General features: G+C 39.7%; 1 protein-coding gene and 1 pseudogene across 1 annotated transcript in view; one reads left to right on the forward strand and one right to left on the reverse strand.

Annotated features, from left to right (window-relative positions):
• The window catches only part of GBP5 (guanylate binding protein 5), a 175,979-nt gene that overhangs the window by 41,029 nt on the left and 110,422 nt on the right, over nt 1-24,528 (forward strand).
• LOC100968301 (guanylate-binding protein 1-like) lies at nt 5,903-18,748 on the reverse strand (annotated as a pseudogene).

The raw sequence follows: 24,528 nt of genomic DNA on the forward strand, positions 1-24,528 counted from the left end.
CTTTCCATATATGTTTACTCTGCTTGAGTTTTCAGTCCTGACAAATTAATGGGCACAGAGTTTGCCCTCATTTTCTAATCCAGTGTATTCTGTCAGTTCATTGCTATGTATTTTAATTGTATTAAAAGTCATAGTGCATTTGCATATTTTAATGAAAATACTAGCTTTCTTTTAAAATAGAGTAAAGCTTATTTCCATTATATTTTTGAGCCATTTTTTGGTCAGAACAAATGTATTACTAATTTTCTAATAAGGCTCAATGTGAAATCCAGCAAGGATCCAGAAATTATGTAATATGAGATATACCCACATATCTGCATAATAGAAGGTAAAAAAAAGATAGGAAATCTTTAGAATATCCACTATTTTCTGAGTCAAAGATCGCATGTTTTGTTAATTAAATCTTTATTGTTAATAGCTAATTAGCACCCATGCCCTTTATCAGTGTTTTTCAAAATTACGGTAGCACCGGAACATTTTTTGCAAATAAAACTGTGCATGAAATGCTAGTACAGGAAACAAATAAGAAGTGGAATTGCTCTGATTGAAGCAGGAGTTCCACTGACTTTACCTGTTTCTTGTTTTGTCACTGTTCCCACCATTGGGTGAAGTGTAGGGGACTTAAGAACCATTTGGAAACAATTGCCCCTAATTATTGCCAAATATCATGGAAGTAGCAAGAAACAGAGAGCTCTTGGAATTAAAATAATGTTGTCCACAATGCTAACCCTTTCTATGACTACTCAGATTCACATCCTTCCTAATATTAATTCACATTTTAAAAAATGTAGAAACCCCAGTCAAGAGAATTCCATTTAATAGAACATGATATGATTATCAAGAGAAGACTGCACTGTGAACCAAGTATAACATAGTAAACAATGTTCTTGTTGGAGCATATAATAAAAAAATTAATAGTGTGAGAAAATAGTGTTTCTTTTGCAGCTGCATTATTATACATTGTTTTGTAAGATTTTCCTGTTTCATCTAATCAATTATGTATTGAATATTAATTTTCTTGCAATTTAATTATGATTTTGCTCATCCAGTTGCTATTAGCAATCAGTACAAAATAATGCAATGCATTGTAACATATCCGTGTACAGTTAGTGTTATAGGAAATTCCAAATAAACCATTTGTTGAAATTATCAAAATTCTTTTTAACATAATAAAGAGTTGAGTTTAACAAATATTTTTCCTAATTTCTGTTTTGATTTTTTTTTTTTTTTTTGAGACAGAGTCTGGGTCTGTCACCCAGGCTGGCGTGCAGTGGTGCCATCTGAGCTCTTTGCACCCTCTGTCTCCCCAGCTCAAGTGATCCTCCTGCCTAAGCCTTTCAAATAGCTGGGACCACAGGCATGCACTACAACATCTGACTATTTTTTTTTTTTTTTTTTTTTTTTTGGTAAAGATGGGGTCTTGCCATGTTTCCCAGGCTGGTCTCAAACTCCTAGATTCAAGCGATCCACCTGCCTTGGTCTCCTAAAGTGCTGAATTATAGGCATGAGGCACCATGCCAGGCCTGTTTTGAAATTTCATACATATTTATAAAATGTGTGTTCAGGATGAGAGAGTATACAAAGAAGTTACATAGCATTGTGTATCTGTATAGAATAAAAATAGTCTAAATCAATGTTGTCAGACCATGGCTTTATAGACACCATCTTCTAGTCAAAACACTCATCTGTTTTTACCCAGTACTCATACTGTGGGAAAAGTGTAGGGGCACAGAACAGTGAACGCTTTTGGGAATGTTGGAATCATTCTCTATTAGAATTTTATTCTTATACAAAATGTTGGTGAATCAGTCTGGATTTGGTCATGGAAACAACACCACCATCAATCCTTACAGAAAGAAGGTGTTTCATGTGGGAGTTTTAAGAATATAGGACAAACAGGATGTGGGAGAGATGGGGTTTCAATGTCTGATAAGGGAACATTTGGTGGGATAAAGAAATAGTGACGAAGCACATGAGCCTGAAGACTTCTTAGAAACCTATCAGGCCCATATTTCCTTTTACCAAAAGGCAAAAATAATATTTAGGTTATTCTCACCAGGAGATTTGGCTACAGAAATGAATAACCCAATTTTTAATCTATTCAGCTAGTCTCACCACTGCTACCCAAAGAGCTACCTGAGAGTCTTGGAGACACAACTGAACACCAATGATAATCTTTAGATTATAGCTGGGGATATTACCAAAGATGTGATTTACCCAGAAGGATTAACTCTAGCAAAGCAGCTAGATCAGGAAGGTTACTGGGGTCCGGGTTTGGACTATGCCTTGCTTGGAATGAATATATGGTCAGAAATCTTTCTTGTACTGTTAATAGAATGACCTGCTCTACTGGCCAAACCATCAGAGCACAGCAGAAGTCCCAAACTCCCTTGCTCATGTGGTCCTAGACAACTACATTGTTTTCGACTATCTCCTTGCTGTACAGGGTGATGTTTGTGCTGTTGCTAACATTTGCTGCTGCACCTGGGTAAATACATCCAATTAGATTGAATTGGAAACATCTAAGATCCTAAAGTTAGCCAAATCTCTGAAAGGGAACCCTTCAAAAAGCCTCCTGGCTGGACTTCCTGGTTTAATGTACAATTTCCAGATATTTTAAGTTGGCTTTTGTCTCTAGTCTAGGATACCTTCTGTGTTCTATCCTACAGATCTGAAATGATCCTTCTATTTGGGCTAATCATTTGGGTACTCCTGAAATTGTTCTAGCCTGGTTTTTTGTTGTTCGTTTTTTTGTTTGTGTTTTTTTTTTTTGTTTTTTTTTTTTGAGATGGAGTTTTGCTCTTGTTGCCCAGGCTGGAGTGCAATGGTGGGATCTCGGCTCACTGCAACCTCCACCTCCTTGGTTCAAGCGATTCTCCTGCCTCAGCCTCCCGAGTGGCTGGGATTACAGGCACGCACCACCACACCCGGCTAGTTTTGTATTTTTAGTAGAGATGCATTTTCTTCATGTTGCTCAGGCTGGTCTCAAACTCCTGACCTCAGGTGATCTGCCCACTTCGGCCTCCCAGTGTGCTGAGATTACAGGTGTGAGCCACTGCGCCCAGCTCTTCTAGCCTGTTTTAACAGATATCTTCAAGAGACTTGGATCATGCTGACCTAACCCATGTGACTTTAAATTTACTCCAGACAGGAACCAGAATCAACATAACCTACGAGACTTTGATTAGAATCTAACAGGTACCTGAGTGCCTTTGTAAGTAAATGGCTCTAGTTGCTCAATTGGCCACTGCTCTGCCACCAGGATCCCTAGAAGAGACCAGATAAACCTGAAGCACCTAGCTAATTACTTCCATGCCATGATGGAATGCAGTGCTGTCTGCCAACAAGTTTGAGCCAATCTTTCAAGATGCATCCTGAGTGGCTAACTGGGCCTGCATTTCAAGTTGAGCCAAGGGGCCATTTGCTAACGAGGGGACACACACATGTTCTGAGTTCACCCAAAACACATACCTTATTATTTTGGGGCTCTTCAGCTCACCTGCCTCTGTCAATCGGGGCTCAGCTGTATTGACCCATTAGCACTCAGCTGGGTTGACCAATCAGAACTAAGTGAGTTTCGAGTTTTAATTCTCAATTGAATGAACGGACCTGATTGGGAACCTGCATGGGAACTTTGGCTATAAAACCTGAGCATTCTTTCTGTTCTCTGGAAGAAAATGTTTAAGTTGCTAACACTTTAGGCATTTTCCTAAAATTGAATCAAACAACTCCTTCTGAAACATTACCCTGATATCAGGGAAGTCGTACAACACCGTGCTAAACAATTTTATTCCTCTAACCAAGGTCTGTGCCCCAATCAGCCGGAAGTGCTAGAGTGCTTGTCGCCCATTCTCCCTCAAGATTGAGAAATGAAAAACCAAAAAAAGGGGACTTGGAACTGCAGAACCAGCCCAATGTGGTTCAAGTTTGTGTAATAAAATAATGCGTTGTTTTACAGTTGCCATGGACACCTGGTTTCAAGTTATGTTACCTGAGCATGCCTAGATACACTTGGCATGCAACCACGGTGGAACCTAAGTACTTGGACCAAGGAGCAGGGCTGATTTAAGAAGGAGACACCTCAGGGCTTAATCTGTGATCTGATCAGATCCAGCCCTGACATCACCTCACGGCACGATGCAGTCAGATCGCACCTCATTATCCTCTGTCTATAAAACCTGCCCCAACCCCCAGATCTGAGAGACAAATTTGAACATTTCTCCCATCTACTTCCTAGTCGACTAAAAATAAACCTTTCCCTCTAAAAAACCCTTGTGCTTCCTTGTTTGGCTTTCCATTGCAATCAGGCAAACGGCCTGCATTGGTTTAGGTAACTGACACTCCCAAGACTCAAGGAGCTGCCGCGCAGCACTATTTTGAAAGCCCAGCCCCCATCAGACTGTATCTTGCTCTGGGGCGAACAGCCCCATCATCTCCACGTCCCTGGAACCCTGCGGACATCTCTTCATTTCCACCCAGAGGGCTGCAACTTTGTCCCGTGGGCTGAATCCAGTGGTGCAGTAAGGAACAGCAGTGCACCACACCAGGGAGGCTGCCCCCAGGACAAAGGGAGCCTAAATGCACACTCCTCAGTTTCTGAAAGTCACTTGCCTGGGGCCACTGCCACCGACAGCAACCCTCTCAACCTTCCACCCGAAGCAGGGCCACCAAGCATCTGCATGTGCCTCCAATGGTCCTGGAGCTGGTCTACCCAGACACTGTTCTGTGTCCTGAGGACAGGCTCTCACACCACCCACCATGCAAACATGCTGCCCAGGGCCTGGGGATCATGCTGCCTCAACTGTAGCTGTGGGCATGTGCATGCAACATCAGGAAGTCTGACAGCAGGCCCAGGTCACCTGCCACTGGGACCCAAGCATGCCATCCAGGGGCCTGGTGATTTCCTGGCCCCACTCACCATAGCCTGCACCCTTGCACACCATTGGAGGGTCTAAGGGCAGGAAAGCAACATGCCTCCCTGGAGAGAGCTTGATTCTATTCTGGCATATGCTAGAGAAAAGTACTAAACCAAGTCAGATGCTTTGGAATGTGGTCTAAATATTAATGCTACCAAACTGGGGAGGAAGTAACTCAGTTTTGCTGATTTTTCATTTTTTTATGCTTTATTGGTTAACAAAGAAACCATTATTTGCTTTTGAAGGCAGAGTTATTATTTTCTACCATGAAGTTACTTCAACTCATAAAAATGTATTTTATTTACACCTTTGTAGCAATGGAGCTTGGAAGAAAATATAAAGCTTACCTACATGAACATTTCATCTAGTATTCTGTGGTCTCACCTGGTCTTCTATGAAGTTTCAGTTCAAGTGAGGAAACAGCACCATGCTCTATTGTGAAAGGAGGCATTTGCCATGTGATTGGATCAGAGGTAGCTCAAGGTAATAAAAGGCCTCAAAGCAATTAGAAAAGACAGAATTATTAATGTGGATTTAATGGCATTAACTGCTTCCCTCCTTTTTTCTCACTGTGTTATTTTGAATAACCACATAGTTTTTTCAAGATTGTAATATATATAATCTAATCCATATGATTTTTATATGTGTGAGTTACACAAGGCCGGTATATAAAACTTTGACCAATGTGTCTGTAAATCAGAGTTCTGCAAACTATGGCTTATGGGTGCCATCCTGTTATTGAAAATAAAAATTGATTGGAACATAGCCACACCTATTGGTTTATGTATTTTCTATGGCTGCATTTGCACTACATGCAGAGCTGAGTACTTGAGACAGACTGTATGACCTGCGAAGTCATAAATAGTTACTATCTGGTATTTTCAGTGCCAACCATTGCTATAAAGACTAAAACCTTCTTTTCTGACAAAAATAACTGCAAAAAGAAAACTTAATCAGAAATAAGAAGCCTAGTGAAATACATTGTATTTACAGTTCAGAAATAATTTTTAATTGCTATAAGAAACATCAACCACTTTCCTAGGACTTTTGACACATGAGATAAAGTCTATGTATACTAAGTAAACACAAGAACATTATTAAATGGGTCAAAAATGTCAAAAAACATCCGATATTCTCTTCTGGGGAAACTCAGCAAGATTTCAAGTATGAGTGTTAAGAATTAGAAAAGACTAGCATAAGCTTTAGCATTCTAAATAATAAGTAATTGAATTAATTCAGTTCTGTTACACAGCATCTTTTAAAGTCAATCTTTGCAAATTATACATTGCCATAAATACAGTGTGTAATTGGCATTATGTGACTTTGTTTAATCCAGTGTCAACTGTCTAATGGTCTAAAGTGTCCCATTGAAGTTATAATCTGGATGAACTGAACAATAAGAAAAGTTTTCTTCTTTAGCCCATTTGTTTATCACTCAATTCCTGCTCCTGCTCATGGTTTCTTCCACCTACCTCTGGAGAACATAAAGGGATTCTAGATCTCTGTATAAGGTGGTTTGCTTTAGCTTGAAATCATCAGTGAGGACAATACATGGGCAATGTCCACAAATCACATTATTGCTCATAGACTGTGTAGCCCTGATCTAATGGATAACTGTACATTGTCTTCACTAAGAAGCCAGGGTGTTTGTCCTTGATATTGGGACATTGTAGACTTGGCCAGACCAATGCCCAAATATTTCCCAAGACTTTTACCTAAGACTCTCCTCAGTACCCATTTGTCTACTGCTGGTCTTCTGGAAGAATAAACTCCTGGGTGGTACCAGCTCATGAACCTTCCTGAGTTGGTACAGAGGTAAATGCATCTTTGTTGCGCAATTTACAGTCTTTTTTTTTTTTTTTTGGAAAAAACATGATTTTGATCATTGTACTGCATGCCTTTATAAATTTTGGTGTTATGATGCAAGATCTAATTATTATCAAATGTAGTGACGCTTGTTCCAAATTCTAAAATTGTTTCAATTATGCCTTGGGTAGGGGTGACAGGAAGGCTCTGGTCTTTAGTTTTTGGTACATGTCCTTGGTTGTATCATTGTCCTCTGGAGATTCTGTATCTCATTTTGGATTCTTCTGCTTACGTTTTCAAATCTCTCTTTTAGTAGTCGCTGTTGTTCCTAAAGAGGGACAAACGGAGGCTGAATAAAGTGTGGCATCGGGAAAATTGAAATATTCTATCTGGTTTCCACATTCAATGATTTGTTATTTAATTTTCTCTTAAACTTTTCTCTAGCCTTTATTTTCATTATACTTTTGCTTGGGCATCCAGGCTCAGTGATTTCTTCTCCTGCGAATCCTTTAGCTAAGAGAGAGTTTCAGCCATACATTTTGCTATGTTTGATGAACCTAAATTACCCACCATTGATTTTCCCACCATTAATTGTATACAGCCTTGGTGGGCAATCTTGATCATGTTTGGCTTCAACTCTTATCTATGCATTATACATTCTTTTATATACCTACCTACACGTTTACTATTTGTCAGGCTCACAACTATGCCACAGATCATGTTGAGGTCGGGAGGGAATGGGCGGATGAGCCGAAAGAATACTCAGCGGGCCATGGGCAGGTGAATATAATTTTATTCAGCACCAGCTCTTAACAGCTTTCTCACACTAGCTGTCTACACTGTCTGCCTTGTCTTGGCTGCTTAGCCTGGCAGCCCCCCACACAGCTGTGCAGCCGGCTCTTCCCTGCCTTCAGGGTCAGCAGCTCAACTCTTTCTCTCTCTCTAGGCACGAATTGCCTGAGCTGTGTCCTGGTTCCTCTCTGTCTGTCTGCAAAGAGGGACAGCTTTGGCTTTCTCTTTGGGCACCAGCACCTGCACAGTGTCAACAGGGAATTATACCTTTTATAGACAATAGTGGCTTAGAGCCAAGTGATGGCCTTCCCTATGTTATGGCTATGGTGGTGAGCTTCTTTATGTTATGTCTGCATGGCTGTGATGACAAGTGGAGTTATACACCTGTGCTCTAGACTCGCTGAGTCATGCAAGATGTAAACATTGTACTTTGGCCTATCCTTGACCAAAGCACAGCCATGTTCCTTACACTAGTATGTATATAACATAACACAGAAATAAACAAAGTATCCTCAAAATCTCATAAGGTATATGAATCATGGATTAGGAAATTTGATCTAAGCTGCCACACCTTGGTGTCAGGGGTAGCAGAAGATAGGTAAGAAATCTGAGTGCCAGACTGACCATACTGAGTTTCTGCATATAGCTCACAACTCAAAACAAACTGGGAGCAGGACATAAAAAATCGTCAGAATTAGCAGAGTATCACACAGGTGTGAGGGTTAGGAGCCTTTCTGCTCATAAATGTTTCCTTAAGTTTAATTTCATACTAGGTGTCACAGAAAAAAATAATCATTGTGGATTCCACTAAGTGATGAAGACAGCTTTGATACATTTACTAGCTGTGTGACTCTATTTATTATTTTTGGAAACTTTGTTTCTTCTCCTAAGTAACAAGAATATAGTTCTTGCTTCATATGGTATTAAGCAAGAGATACAGATACTTTAATGATGGCTAGCAGATAATAGCTGCCTTGAAATGAAGGATATATAGATAAAGCACTGAATGTGACACAACTGCAATATTTGCAGTTTAGTGACCAGACTTGGCAGTAGCCAGTTCAGGCTGGACAGACAGGAATTGAAAAGTACAAGTAAGCAAGCAGGGTTCTTCCCCTGGGCTTCATGTTCTCTCTGCCACAGTAAGTCTGTGATCGGGGAGAATGGAGAGAAAACAGAAAAACAGAAACCTCAAGGTGATGCAATTAGACACCTGAAGTTTAAGAGCGAGGGTCCTCTCTTGCTCTTCCAGCAACTGGGCCCTGTCCCTTTCCATCTTCTCAGTCAGTTGTTTCAAGTGTTCCTGATAACTCCTCTCCTTCTGTTCCATCATCTGCTCATTCTTTCTTTGCATTTGCTGCAACATTTTTGCTGAAGCCTGTGCGGACTCAGCTTTCACACATTCCACTGTGGAGGAAAAGGAAGAAGGAAAATTTGTGTGGGGTTATCTTGTTGCCTCATTCTTCCTTATACACTTACCTGTTGTTGTTGCTGACTGCATATGCCCTACTCAGAGATGACCTCGGCAAGTAAGACACACCTTTGTGGATCTTGCTCTAGTTAAAGGGTCCCATGTTTATCCAGTCAAGTTATTTCAATTTTTGGAGCTTTTGAGGCCATCTAATCTCTTAACTCACTCCTCACCTTCAATCTCCTTTTCCTTTTCTGTGAGAGTCTGGTCTGTCTGGAGAATTGCATCAGTCATAGACTCCTTGGATTTCAAGTATGTCTGCAGAATCTCTTCAGCCTTAGGACCCAGAGAACACAAAGTGAGAAGTAGGAGACGGCTGTAAGTAGGTGTTCCTGTTTGTCTTCCTGCCATCCTTTCCTCTGGGAATTCTTTCCTTTGCCCTGTTGTCCTTGGTGGTCAAATTCCCTGTCAGAGCGAGAGGCACATGCTCCTGGCAAGCTGATCAGAGCATCCTACTTAGCAGTCATTTTTAGTAGGCTAATATAGATACTGGGAAAAGGAGAGTCTCTGTCCTGTTTAGATTAAGGGCTCTAAGTTTGGAACTGTTAATGCTGTGGTCCCATATGGGCTGAACCTGCTGGGGAATGAAGCCATCATTGAGAAAGCAAATATCAGAGTGACTCAGATAGAGGGAGGGTGGGAGGGAGAAAACTGTGGGGATGGGGGAACACTGGACAGAGAGACAGTTCATGACATTGCTTGAAACCTTAGACCCACCTGTCCTTTAAAGCCAGTTTGCAGCCTAAATCAATGAATTACATTTTTGTTTAAGCAGCCATCATTAGGTTCCTGTCTCTTGCAACAGGAAAAGCCCAGCTGTAATGATGACAATAATAACTTTGTGCTTCATCTGCTAATTGAATTTATAACTTAATAGTTAATTGACTGCACTCTCTTTGATGAGCACCTAGGGCATATCTGGAATAACAGACTGTTTGCATATGTTATTGAATAAAAGCATGAATGTTATGCAAACAAAAAAGCACATCTGTGTGCAGTGAAGCTTGGTCACCTTGGTGTTTGTAGGAGGTAGGTCAGCAGGTTTCCATAATCGACAGATGAATCTTGGTTACCTGTGTCCCCTTCCTCGGTTCCTCATAGTACTTTTTCTCCAGGTCTTGTAACTTCTGAATAAAGAGATGATAGCCCCCTGGTTTCGAATAAATTCCCGCCTTCACTTCTTCTTCTAGAGGACTGAAAATGTCCTGAAGTAAAGCTGAGCAATGATCTGATGATGCTTCCTGATTCTGTTTACAAAAGTCATCCCGCTTTTTGTCTAGCTGGGCCTTTAATGTAAAAATAGGAAGTAAAAAGAGTAACAGGGAAAGGATGTTAGCTTGACCTCAGAATTTCGGGAATGACTTCTGAAAATAAAAGTCAATGATGCTGGAGAAACTGACAGGCTCCTCACCAGGACCACACTCTTTCTCCTGACCCCACTTTCTGCTGAAGTCACTTTCTTTTTGGAGGTGAGGTTGAGGACCGAGATTGATAGCTTTATGTCAACCGTTAGAGGAAAACTCTGGTTTTGCATATTGAACTAATGATTTCATATGGAATAAATGTGGCTGAACAGAAGCCTGCTCAAGATAAGCAGGATGAAAATTTTCTTTGTGTTTGGCTAGAATAGCAAATCAGTCTGAGAAGAGTGGGCAGGTAATTTTATTAGAAGCTCTGGTTGTCAGTTGTATGCATTTAGGTAAAGGGAAAATTATTCAGGAAAAAACGTTTTAAAACTTTGAGTCTGTAATAATACAGTTGGTCCTTTTGATTGATGTGATTACAAATCTGTTGTTGTCACCATTATGCAAGCTAGGAAGAATTACTTCTATCAAAATAATACTCGTTTTCTTTCTTTGTAGTACTTTGTCTTCCATGACCCTAAACCATATAAATTCGAGACAAAAATTACCGCTAACTCCTTTTGAAATAGATGGTCCACATCTTTGAAGGAACTCCTGATGAAAACTTCAGTGGCCTTGCTCTCACTGTCCCTGTGCAGGTCCAGCAGCTCCTGGAGGGTTTCCGTGGGCAGCTGCACCTTCTGGCCCATCTGCTTTTCATAGTGGGCAATAGCCTTTTGCACTGCGGCTGAGTTCTCTATCTGGGCCAAGGCCAGGACTGCGTTCTCCATGCAGGGTAGATCCCCACTGCTGATGGCATTGACGTAGGTCAGCACCAGGCTCTCTAGACCTGCATATGGAGAACAAATGCTAATGTTTCTTGTAGTAAAGAAAGTCTCTATTCCCTGTAATTCTCTTTTTATTTTTTATTTTTTTAGAAATACAGACTCTTAGACCCTGTCCAAGATCTATTGAATTAGACTTTTGTCTTTGGTAAGATCCTCAGAAGATACGTATGCATACCAACATTTGAGAGTTCTTGTACTAGATTACATAGACTTGTGTTAATTGAATGTTTGCATCCATTTTAACCCCAAGCAACATGAGGACAGGAACCATATCTATTTCATTTATATCTGTATCTTCAGTCTATTCATAGTAAGCATTTGATCAATATGTATGAAACAAATGACACTATTCCAATAAAAAAAGAGTCCTCCATTTAGTTTATTTTATCACAGTTTTGTCCAAAAGCGCTTTCTGTAATGCTAGAAATCTCTCAGTGTCGACACAAAGTCTGGGAAGAAGCTCGCAAAGTCAGCTGAATCCTCATTCTCATTCTCATCAGGTGAAGATTTTGGTTGGACTCGATGTGTCAGCTCTGTCACATAGCTGAGTAGCTAACTAAAGATGTGACAAAATGAACATGGACCTCATCCCATATTAGTTCAACACATTCCCAAACCTTCCATTTTCCTTTGTTCTTAACCTAAGTGTCAAGTCTAAAGTGGATATATGGGATCACTCCTCTGTACTTTATGTATTTTATGTTTTCTCCTTTTGAGCTTGATTCATCAGGATTCACAGTCAGGCAGCTGGTTTATGAATACAGGTGACCTCTGACCTTGGTGCTGTTCTGGGTCACAAAGGATACTGCAGTTGGTCCATGGCCTGCTGGTTAATGGTTCCCATGCTATTGTACATGGAAGTGCTGTTCAGGAGGACGGCCAGGGCAAAGATCCAGGAGTCGTTCTGGTTGTCACCCTGGAAGTCAAGACACACTGGAGTCAGGAGCACGTTTCGTAGTCACAGCACTTTCCAGAGTAAGAGTAGTAAAACCATGTTCATATGTTGGAGAGTTTTTGGGTTTTTTTTGTTTGTTCTTTAGCACTAATGACCTATCAAAGAAGCCACATACAAAAAGTATTCTCAGTAGGATGTGGCTTTTGGGTAGTTTTTCGATGAATGATTTGGGTTACAATGATCCTTACTAGGTCTTCTAATGATCATCAACAGATAATTGTAAAATTAAAATTCAAGGTTGGTGGGCATTTTAAGGCCTGAGTACAATGTAAATTTAAAATTTTCTCTTCTTTTTTCAATAACAGAATTCACATATAAGATTGGTACTATTAGTTGCTGTTTTATCGAATAATTAATATACACCTGACATGTATTTTCTTATTAAATATTCAAAATTATACTATGTGGCCAACATAGGTCTTTTCCATACATTTTAAAGCTTAGAATGCTGAGGCTAAAATAAGTCAATTTTCTCAGGCTACTGAATTAGTGACAGAATTTAAATTTAAATACAAAGTCACGGGGCTTTAGCACCCAAATTCTTAACTAAAGTTCTGTGCAGGATAAGACTCATGACACTGGGATTATTTGTGCTCCCTTTATGCATCTGTGTTAACCCACACATATTACAGCCTGTAGTTAATGGTTAATAAACAATTAAACAGTGCATAAAATATTCAGAGAAGAGGGGCTCACTCCACAATTGGATCCTTGAGTCTCACCTTCTCTACATCTCCCAGACCCTCGGTGTCCAGCAGAACTAGGATGTGGCCTGGCTTCTTGGGATGGGGCATACACCACATCCAGATTCCTTTAGTGTGAGACTGCACTGTGGAGCCCAGAGAGAAGCCTGCAAGGGAGGGAGGAGACCAGAGATGGGGATTTAGTAACAGGCAGTTCTAGCAACTGAAGGAAAAGGTAGCGTATTTTAAGGTTAAGAGAGAGAACTGAAACAACAATCAGTATTCACCTTACTTAAAATCAAAGAAATAGGAAATTTGAATATCCAATGCATGGAAAAATTCAGGAGGCTTTCATGATAAAAATAATCAACAAAGTAGAAATAGAAAGACAATACCTCAACATAATAAAGGCCATATATTAAAAACCCACAGCTCACTTCACGTTTAATGATGAAGTGTCATAGCTTTTCCTGTAACATCAGGAACAAGAAAAGGATGCCTATTTTTGCCAATTGCGTTCCACAGAACACTGCAAGTCCTATCCAGAGTAATTAGACAAGAAAAGCATAAAGGAGGCACCCTAACTGATAATGAAAAAGTAAAATTATCTCTGTCTGCCGACGGTAGTATCTAATTTGTGGAAAACATTAAATATTCAACAAAAAACTATTAGAACTATTAAAAGAATTCATCAAAGTTGCAGGATGCAAAGCCAATATGGAGAAATCAGTTGCTAGTGTATAAAAATAGAATTAGAACAGGAATTCTAATTTCCTTCCTAAACAAAAAGAAAAGGAAATTTTGAAAACAATCCCATTTAATAGCATCAAAAGAATAAATCACCTAGGAATAAGCTTAACCAAGCAGGCGCAAGAGTTGTCGAGTGAAAACTTCAAACACCCTTTAAAGAAATTGTAGATGACATAAGTCATTAGAAAAACATCCTGCGTTTATGAATTGGAAGACTTAATATTCTTAAGATGTCACTACTACCCAAAGTGATGTACAGGTTTGAGGTAATTCTACCAACATTCCAATTACTTTGTATAGATAGAAAAATCCACCATAACTTTCATATGAAATTTCCAGAGATCCCCTAATTATGAAAATAATCTTAAAAAGGAAGAGAGGAAGAGCAAAGTTGGAGTCTCACAGTTTCTGAGTTCTGAAACTTATTACAAAACCATGTGTGGTACTGGTATAAAGACTGACATATAAACCAATGGAATAGAAAAGACAGCCCATTAATAAACTCTGACATATATGGTCAGTGATTTCCAGTATGGGTGTCAAGATCATTTAATTAAGAAAGGAGAGTCCCTTTAACAAATGATGTTGAGGAAATGAGATATCTCCTTAAAAAAAAGTTGGGCTGTTACCTTATAACTTACAAATATGAACTCAAAATGGATCAAAGAACCAAACATTAGAGTTAAAACTATAAAATTTGTAGAAGAAAACAAAGGGTGAAAGTTATATAATATTGGATTTGGCAATGATTTTTTTAAATAAGAAACCAAAAGTATAGACAATAAAAGAAAAAATAGATTAGTTGACTTCATCAACATTTAAAACTTTTGTGTATTAACAGACACTATCAACAGAGTTAAAAAAAAGCAACACACAGAATGTAAGAAAATATTTGTTAAACATGTATATGATAAGGGATTTATATCTAGAAAATATAAAAATATTTACAAAGCAACACAGATAAACAACCAGATTAATAAATGAATAAAGGACTTGAATAGACATTTTCCCAAAGAAGATATACAGGTGGCCAATAAGCACATGAAAAGATGCTCAGTATCACCAGTCATTAGGAAAATGAAAATCAAAACCATAGTGAGATACTACTTAACATCCATTCATATGGCCACTATCAAAAAAAAACACTGAAAATAAAAAATGTTGGTGAGGAGGTAGAGAAATTAGAGCCCTTGTGCATTTCTGTTGGGAATGTAAAACAGTACAGTCACTGTGGAAAATAGTATAGTGATTTCTTAAAAAAAAAAAAGTTAACATGGAATGACTGCATGAGCCAGCAATTACCCTTCTGGGTATATTCCCAAAAGAAGTGAAAGCAGGGACTTGAACAGATATTCAGACACCCATGTTCCTATTAGCATTATTTATAATAGACAAAAGGTGGAAGCAATCCAAGAGTCCACTGACAGATGAAGAGATAAACAAATTAGTATACACGTACAATTACTAAGCCTTAAAAAGGAAGAGTTTTGACACATGCTAACACACTGATGAACCTTGAAGACATATGAATTGAAATAAGCCAGTCATAAAAGGACAAATATTGAATGATTCCACTTATATGAGGTTTCTGTAGTAGTAAAATTCATAGAGATAGAATGTAGAATGATGGCAGGCAATGGGTTTATGTGGAGCTTTTGTTTAGTTAGTACAGACTTTGTTAGGCAAGATGAAAGATTTCTGGATATGGATGGAGGTGACAGCTGTATAACAATGTGAATTTAATTAATGCCACAGAGCTGTACACTTAAAAATGGTTACGAGGTTAAATTTTATGTTATTTTTTTTACAACAATAAAAAAGAATATCCACTACAGACAAACATTTTTTCAACCTTAAAGATCACTGTAAACTCGCTGTTATGGCATAAAAATTGTAATAAACATTGTATAGTTTATTATAGTTATTATTATGTACATTAATTATTTTTATTACAGTCTTACTCCTTTTAGGAAAGGCACAATTTGTGCTTTTGAAAGGGAAACTAATGTATCATGGGAATAATTAATGAATTTAAAATTATCCCTTAGAGCAGCGTGAAGATAAGGAGCCCGACTGAATGGAAAGTTAGCTTTCCATATTCATCCTCATCTCTTTCTCTCTTCACATCCTCGTGATGGAGGCTGACTGTGTAGATGGACAGAAGGGACTTGGCAGAGCTTTGCTCATGCCACTCACCCTTTTTCTTCTGAGCCAGCTTGTTAATCAGGTAGGATTTTCCTGTGCGCTAGCAGCCCACAGTCGCCACCACCACCACAGGCTGCATAATGGCAGAAAGGATCTTCAGAGCTTCTGGATTCGCCATCAGTCGCCCATTAGTGTTCTCAATGAGACACATTGGGCCTGTCATGTGGATCTCTGATACCATGTCTGGGGTGTTCCCTTGTCTGCAAGAGAAGAGGTGAAATAAATGAGAGTTTCTAGTGTTTTGCAATTATAAGGGAGAATCATAAGATTCCCCATTATGGCCAAAAGTTTTGTGTGTGACAGCGAGAGAGATGAGGCAAAATCTGTATCATTTGAGAAAATTATGGAAGTATTGTCAAAGTAGCTCATTACAAAAATGTTAGCATGACAGTGACTTATCAATGTTGTGGGATCCAGGAGGATGAGAGAGAGACCTCGGGTTAAAACAGGAGAATTTTTATTGAGTACACTCAGGCCCCAGCACACTCACATGCAAAGACAGCACTTGACTTTTATACACACTTCACAAAAGCGGGTGGGCTAGCTTGAAGCAAGCTTACAGTGGCATGAAAGCAGGGATATAGAGGCGGGACAAACTCAGGATTACACATGACCATTGCCAAGCAACCCAGATGTCTGTTATCTACGTTTTGCTCTAAAGAGCCTTGCACTGGTTTATATTATAATCTTCACTATGGTGCCCAGGCAGCTGTAGTTCAGGCCTATTCAGGCTTCTCATGACCTTCACTCTACTTCTTAGATAAAACAGAATACTTGAAATCACTAGTTACAGAGAACAGGAATCTACAAACTTTTCCATAAAACAAAGGAAGATTTATTTTTCTTCTTCCTATGTTGAGGGAGTGCTGGGAGAGTCTCCAGAGCACCTTAGATAATATTATCAAGACTTTTCCTGGGTCTGGTCTGTGCCTGTTGCTGCCTCTGGGACAAGTCAGCCTAATACAGGAAAACTTATTTCTTTTTATTTTTAATTGTATTTTTCTTTAATTTCCTGCCTCATCAACACTCAACTATGCTCACAACTCAAATATTTCATTTAATTTATAGTGAAAAACTTTCTTTTTGGATTCTTATTAAATATTTTCACTAGTCAATTAATGGAAAATAGAATAGGATTTAGAGGATTTATTTTGCATCCTGGCTGTGTATAAGGAATTCAATATTGATTTACTTATTCTTACAGTGAATAAATATATCTAATACAGTGAATCAGTATTCATAGTTTGATGTTTACCCTTAGAACAATTTCCAAAGATTTTTAAATGTGTTCCTTCCTCCATCTTCAAGTGGTTATGCTTATTTCACCGCAATGAGGATCGATAAAGCTTTTCATGGTGCCATTCTGGAAGTGGAAACAACGTAACATACTTTTTGCAAATTTTATAAAACTATACAAACATGTGAAACACATGGCTAAGGAACCTTCCAAGGGCTCTGAAGGGTCATGTCCAAGAGAAGGGTCATGTCCAAGAGAAGGGCCATGTCCAAGAGAAGGGCCCTGAAACTTAAGCTGCATTAGAGTCACAATAAGGTAGCCTCTAACTCAGTGAGGGTATGAATGCAAAATTGCAAATACTGAATGTTTCCCCCAGATAATGAAATAAGGATTAAAAGATCAAGAGGCAGATAAAGAGAGCTACCTAGGAAGTTGCTCAAATGAAATATATTTCCAGCGATACAGCTTTAGGATTTCTGTTTTGTTCTGTTTTCCATTTGGTAGGGTAGGAGAAAGAGAAATAGAGGAGGAATAGTAGGAGTGGAGAGGAGGAGGAGAAGGGGCTGGGAAGGTGTGTGTGTGTGTGTGTGTGTGTGTGTGTGTGTGTGTGTGTGTGTGTGTGTGAGAGAGAGAGAGAGAGAGAGAGAGAGAAAGAGCTATCAGACCAGAAGGCGATGAATGAGGCTAGTGTCTTGACAAGGAATTCAGGAGAGGACTTTCCAGAAGGCAGGATCAAAGTAGTCTGATTGCATGGAGAGGTTAAAATAAGCAAAGATATTTTCTCTAGAGATGCATTACAGGAGAATTAAAGAGGAAACACTTTAGGCCCCAGTCTCTACTAAAAGAAGACAAAATTGGAAGCACTTTAGTGAAGCAGTGGGGTTGAATTTCACTTCTAAGGGACAGGGATCAGTGGGCACTAGGAAATTAGTGAGTCTGGACTATTTCTAAAGAAAGTAATCCATTCTGAAACAAAGTTCACAAGTGTAATAAAAAGTATACTGTTTTCATGAATCTTCATCTTTCAGGCTGAGTTTCAGTTTTTTCTTTGTCTTTAACCATGTCAGTGGGCTGCTTACTCTGCATTACCTTTGCTGTTCTTTCCTTATGAAAAGAACCCATTTGTAGCTCTTTCCATTTGTTAGCTGCATAGGAGCAGGATTCAACAAGCTCCATCACTGACAATGGAAATGTAATCATGTCTCTAGTCAACACAGACAATGTCAACAAAGAGAAAGACTATCCTAGTGCATTTCAAACTCTCAGTTTAGCCCCTGTCTACTGGTGCCTAATTCAACACAAGCACTGTAGTGTCACTTAAGGCCATGCTGTCCCTGATAACACCAGGATTTCATCTGACCTGCGTCCCACTTCAGGCTCATCTGCAGCCTAATTTGGTTCTGATGATGTTTGAGAAAATGAACTGACCTTTATAAATTCCTTCCCATCCCTGCCACAACCTTATAGGTTCCACATCCCTGAGATGAGATCCTTTGGAGCTAAAGAGAAAGCTGCTTGATGAGAAGTAGTAAAAGTTCTTACCTGTTCTTTTTCTCCTTAGTTCATGAGGAGTGGCTTCTAGCACTTCTGTGTCTCTCACTGGATCCTTGGACTAATATTTCACTGTTCCAACGTTGTAGGGCTGGGATTTCTTCAGTGATGAAATATTTAGAGGTTAAGCAGATTTGTAATGGATTTAGAGTAATATGAAACTGAAAGTACTTCGTTCAAGTCCACTACCATTAATGAAATTACTGGAGTGTGCCAGTGGGAGGGTTTAATGATTTCTCAACCAGAAGTTTCAAAGTTTTTTGTTGGAAATCTTAGAGACCATTTGTTGTCTAACAAAATGCCCATTAGGTTTTGAATACAATGATACATGTCTCATGGATTGAGTCAGTTTGAGAAACCTAGAATGAGGAGGCATCATGTTAATTTTCAGCTACAATTTCCTAAAATAATAGACACACTCACAATGGAGCTGCCTATTCTTTTAGAGGTGCAGTACATAAGGAAAGGGCATATTTAACACATTGTCTGACATAAAAAGTCAGACAGCTGGAAAAAAATAAGTAGGGAATTTTTCATTTAGATGGTGGGGATGAGGAAGCATCATTTCCTCACTTTTCAGTTCACTTGGTTTGCAGTCTATGAAATCCTTCTAGTAGATAGTCACAGATAAAATTAATTCACAATTTAGCATTATTACATGATGCAATAATTAATGTATATATGCCTAGTGATTTCAAAGATTGTCTCGATATTAGCATCCAATGAACAGACTGAATTTCAGGTGTGGAATGTTTTGATAATAAGCTTATTTTCACACAAAGCTCTATGCAGCCGGCTGTAGAGTTCATAGCAAGAGGGATTCAGTGATTCAGCTGGGGTTACTGAGTCTCATATCAAATGGAAGCAAGACCTGCAAGCTAGAAAAACAATCAACCATATGCATGTGTGTGTATAGAGAGCAAATATACTGCATGCACAGCACTGTACTAGGTGCTGAGAAGTGTATGAAGATGAATTAAACACAGCCACTGCCCTTAACTGAACTTACTCTAGAGGGTAAGAATGACTTGCACTCAAAGCTTAAAAGCAAAGGCCTGGAGAGGAGTGGAAGAGTGGAGCACTGAACACTGAAATATGTAGCCCAAGATTGCACATTGGAAGACTTCAAACTTTTACCCATGAAGAATTTCCTTTCATGTCACTTATGTGAAATGGGTTGAGTTTTAGTTTTATAAAAAATGACCTGACAGTAAAAACAGACACATAGACCAATGGAACAGAATAGAGAATTCAGAAATAAATTCACATATTTTAAGTTGCCTTATTTTTGACACAGAGACCAGCAATATACATTGGGGAATGTATGTTTACAATTGGTCCTGGGAAACATGGATATTAATATGCCATATATCAATTCAGAATGGATTAAGTATTTAAAGGTAAGACCCCAAACAATAAAACTACTGGAGGAAAATATAGGGAAAACACTTGCAGACATCTGTCCAGGCAAAAATTTGATGGGTAAAACTTCAATAGCACACTCAACAAAAGCAAAAATAGAGAAATGAGACTGTTAAATTAAAAGGCTTTTGTGCGGCAAAGGAAAAAAACCAACAGAATGGAGAGTCATCCTACGTAATGGGATAATGTATTTGCAAGCTATTCAACTTACAAAGGAATAATGTTCAGAATATACAAGAGTCTCAACTCAAAAACAAACAAATACTCTTATTAAAAAATGGGCAAAATATCTGAATAGACATTTCTCAAAAGAAGAGATACAACTGGCTAACAAGTATATAAAAAATGCTTAGCATGTCTTAGATCTGGCACGATGGCTGAATAGGAATAGCTCCGGTCTGCAGCTACCAGTGAGACCAATGCAGAAGGCAGGTGATTTCTGCATTTCCAACTGAGGTACCCTGTTCATCTCATTGGGACTGGTTAGGCAGTGGGTGCAGTCTTCTGCATTTCCGACTGAGGTACCCTGTTCATCTCATTGAGACTGGTTAGGCAGTGGTGCAGCCCACAGAGGGCGAGCAGAAGCAGGGTGGGGCATTGACTCACCTGTGAAGTGCAAGGAGCCAGGGACCTCCCTTCCCCAGCCAAGGGGAGCCCTGAGGGACTGTGCTACCCACCCAGATACTACGCTTTTCCCTGTGGTTTTTGCAATCTGCAGATCAGGATATTCCCTCTTGTGCCTACACCACCAGCACCCTGGGGTTTCAAGCACAAAACTGGGCAGCTGTTTGAGAAGACACCGAGCTGGCTGCAGGAATTTTTTTTTTCCCCTAGTGGTGGAATCCCAGCGAGACAGAAACATTCATTCTCATGGAAAGGGGGCTGAAGCCAGGGAGCCAAGTCGTCTCGCTCAGCGGGTCCCACTCCCACGGAGCCCAGCAAGCTAAGAAACACTGGCTTGAAATTCTCACTGCCAGCACAGCAGTCTGAAGTTGACCTGGGACAACTGAACCTGGTGGGGGGAGGGTCGTCCACCATTACTGAGGCTTGAGTAGGCGGTTTTCTCCTGACAGTGCTAAGGAGGCTGGGAAGTTTGGACTGGGTGGAACTCAACAGAGCACTGCAAAGCAGCTGTGGCCAGACTGCCTCTCTAGATTCCTCCTCACTGGGCAGAGCATCTCTGAAAGAAAGGCAGCAGCCCCAGTCAGGGGCTTATAGATAAAACTCCCATCCCCCTGGGTCAGAGACCTGAGGGAAGGGGCGGCTGTGGGCACAGCTTCAGCAGATTTAAATGTTACTGCCTACCAGCTCTGAAGAGAGCAGTTGATCCTGATGAGGAGGATTCTCCCAGCACAATGCTTGAGCTCTGCTAAAGGACAGACTGCCTCCTCAAGTGGGTCCCTGACTGGGAGAGACCTCCCAACAGGGGTTGACAGAGATCTCATACTGGAGAGTTCCAGCTGGCATCAAGCCGGTGCCCCCCTGGGACACAGCTTTTGGAGGAAGGAGCAGGCAGCAATCCTTGCTGTTCTGCAGCCTCTGCTGGTGATACCAGCAAACAGGGTCTGGAGTGGACCTCCAGCAAACTGCAACAGACCTGCAAAAGAGAGGCCTGACTGTGAGAAGAAAAACTAACAGAAAGCAAAAATACCAACATCAACAAAATGGACCCCCCCACACACACAAAAACCCTGTCCAAAGGTCATCAGCCTCAAAAATCAAAGGTAGACAAATCCACAAAGATGAGGAAAAACCAGCACAAAAATGCTGAAAATTCCAAAAAACAGAATGCCTCTTCTCCAAATGATCCCAACTCCTCTCCAGCAAGGGCACAAAACTGGACAGAGAATGAGTTTGACAAATTGACAGAAGTAGGCTTCAGAAAGTGGGTAGTAACAAACTCCTCTGAGCTAAAGGAGCATGTTCTAACCCAATGCAAGGAAGCTAAGAACCTTGATAAAAGATTACAGGAACTGCTAGCTAGAATATCCAGTTTAGAGAAGAGCATAAATGACCTGATGGAGCTGAAAAAAAAACCATGATAACTTCATGAAGCATTCGGAAGTATCAATATCCGAATCAATAGCAGAAGAAAGGATGTCAGAGATTGGAGATCAACTTACTGAAATAAGGCGTGAAGACAAGATTAGAGAAAAGAGAATAAAAAGGAACGAACAAAGCCTCCAAGAACTATGGGACTAAGTGAAAAGACCAAACCTACAATTGATTTGTGTACCCAGAAGTGATGGGGAGAACGGAACCAAGTTGGAAAACACACTGCAGGATATTATCCAGGAGAACAGCAAGACAGGCCAACATTCAAATTCAGGAAATATAGAGAAGACCACTACAATACTCCTTGAGAAGAGCAACCCCAAGACACATAATCATCAGATTCTCCGAGGTTGAAACAAAGGAACACACATTAAGGGCAGTCAGAGAGAAAGCTCAGGTTACCTACAAAGGGAAGCCCATCAGAGTAACAGCAGATCTGTCTGTAGAAACCCTACAAGCCAGAAGAGAGTGGGGGCCAATATTCAATATTCTTAAAGAAAAGAATCTTCAATCCAGAATTTCATATCCAGCGAAACTAAGCTTCGTAAGTGAAGGAGAAATAAAATCCTTTCCAGACAAGCAAATGCTGAGAGATTTTGTCACCATGGGGCCTGCCTTACAAGAGCTCCTGAAGGATGCACTAAATATGAAAAGGAAAAACTGGTACCAGCCACTGCAAAAACATACCAAAATATAAAGACCATTGGCACCATGAAGAAACTGCATCAACTAATGTGCAAAATAACCAGGTAATATCATAATGACAGGATCAAATTCATATATAATAATATTAACCTTAAATGTAAATGGGCTAAATGCCCCAATTAAAGACACAGACTGGCAAACTGGATAAAGAGTCAAGACCCATCTGTGTGCTATATGCAGGAGACCCATCACACTTGCAAAGACACACATAGGCTCAAGATAAAGGGATGGAGAAATATTTGCCAAGCAAATGGAAAGCGAAAAAAAAAAGGAGGGGTTGCAATCCTAATATCTGATAAAACAGAATTAAAACCAACAAAGATCAAAAAAGACAAAGAAGGGCATTACATAATGGTAAAGGGATCAATAAAATGAGAAGGGCTAACCATCCTAAATATATATGCTCTCAAAACAGGAGCACCTAGATTCATAAAACAAGTTCTTAGAGACATACAAAGAGACTTAGACTCCCACACAATATAGTTGGAGACTTTAACAGCCCACTGTCAATAGTGGACAGATCAAGGAGACAGAAAATTAACAAGGATACTCATGACTTGAACTCAGCTTTGGACAAAGCAGACCTAATAGACATCTACATAATTCTCCACCCAAGTCAACAGAATATACATTCTTCTCAGCATCACATAGCACTTATTCTAAAATTGACCATATAATTGGAAGTAAAACACTCCTCAGCAAGTGCAAAAGAACAGAAATCTTAACAAACAGTCACTCAGACCACAGTGCAAACAAATTAGAACTCAGGATTAAGAAACTCACTCAAAACCACACAACTACGTGGAAACTGAACAACCTGCTCCTGAATGAATACTGGGTAAATAACAAAATGAAGGCAGAAATAAAGATGTTCTTTGAAACCAATGAGAACAAAGACACAATGTACCAAAATCTCTGGGTCACATTTAAAGCAGTATTTAGAGGGAAATTTATAGCACTAAATGCCCACAAGAGAAAGCAGAAAAGATCTACAACTGAAACCCTAACATCAAAATTAAAATAACTAGGCCCAGCGTGGTGGCTTATATCTGTAATCCTCTCACTTTGTGAGGCCGAGGCAGGTGGATCATGAGGTCAGGAGATCGAGACTATTCTGGCTAACATGGTGAATCCCCATCTCTAATAAAAATACAAAAATTAGCCAGGCATGGGGGCATGCGCCTGTAGTCCCAGCTACTCGGGATGCTGAGGGAGGAGAATTGCTTGAACCCGGGAGGCGGAGGTTGCAGAGAGCTGAGATCATGCCACTGCACTCCAGGCTGGGTGACAGAGGAAGACTCCATCTCAAAAAAAAAAAAAAAAGTAGAACTAGAGAAGCAAGAGCAAACAAATTCAAAAGCTAACAGAAGACAAGAAATAACTAAGATCAGAGCAGAACTGAAAGAGATAGAGACACGAAAAACCCTTCAAATAATCAGTGAATACGGGAGCTGGTTTTTTGAAAAGATCAACAAAATAGACCACTAGCCAGACTAATAAAGAAGAAAAGAGAGAAGAATCAAATAGACGCAACAAAAAAATCATAAAGGGGATATCACCACTGATCCCACAAAAATACAAATTACCATCAGAGAATACTATAAACACCTCTACACAAATAAACTAGAAAATTTAGAAGAAATGGATGAATTCCTGGACACATACACCCTGCCAAGACTAAACCAGGAAGAAGTTGAATCCCTGAATAGACCAATAACAAGTTCTAAAATTGAGGCAGTAACTAATAGCCTACCAACGAAAAAGAGCCCAGGACCAGACGGATTCACAG

This window comes from Pan paniscus, chromosome 1, assembly GCF_029289425.2.
Source record: "Pan paniscus chromosome 1, NHGRI_mPanPan1-v2.0_pri, whole genome shotgun sequence".
Classification (NCBI taxonomy): domain Eukaryota; kingdom Metazoa; phylum Chordata; class Mammalia; order Primates; family Hominidae; genus Pan; species Pan paniscus.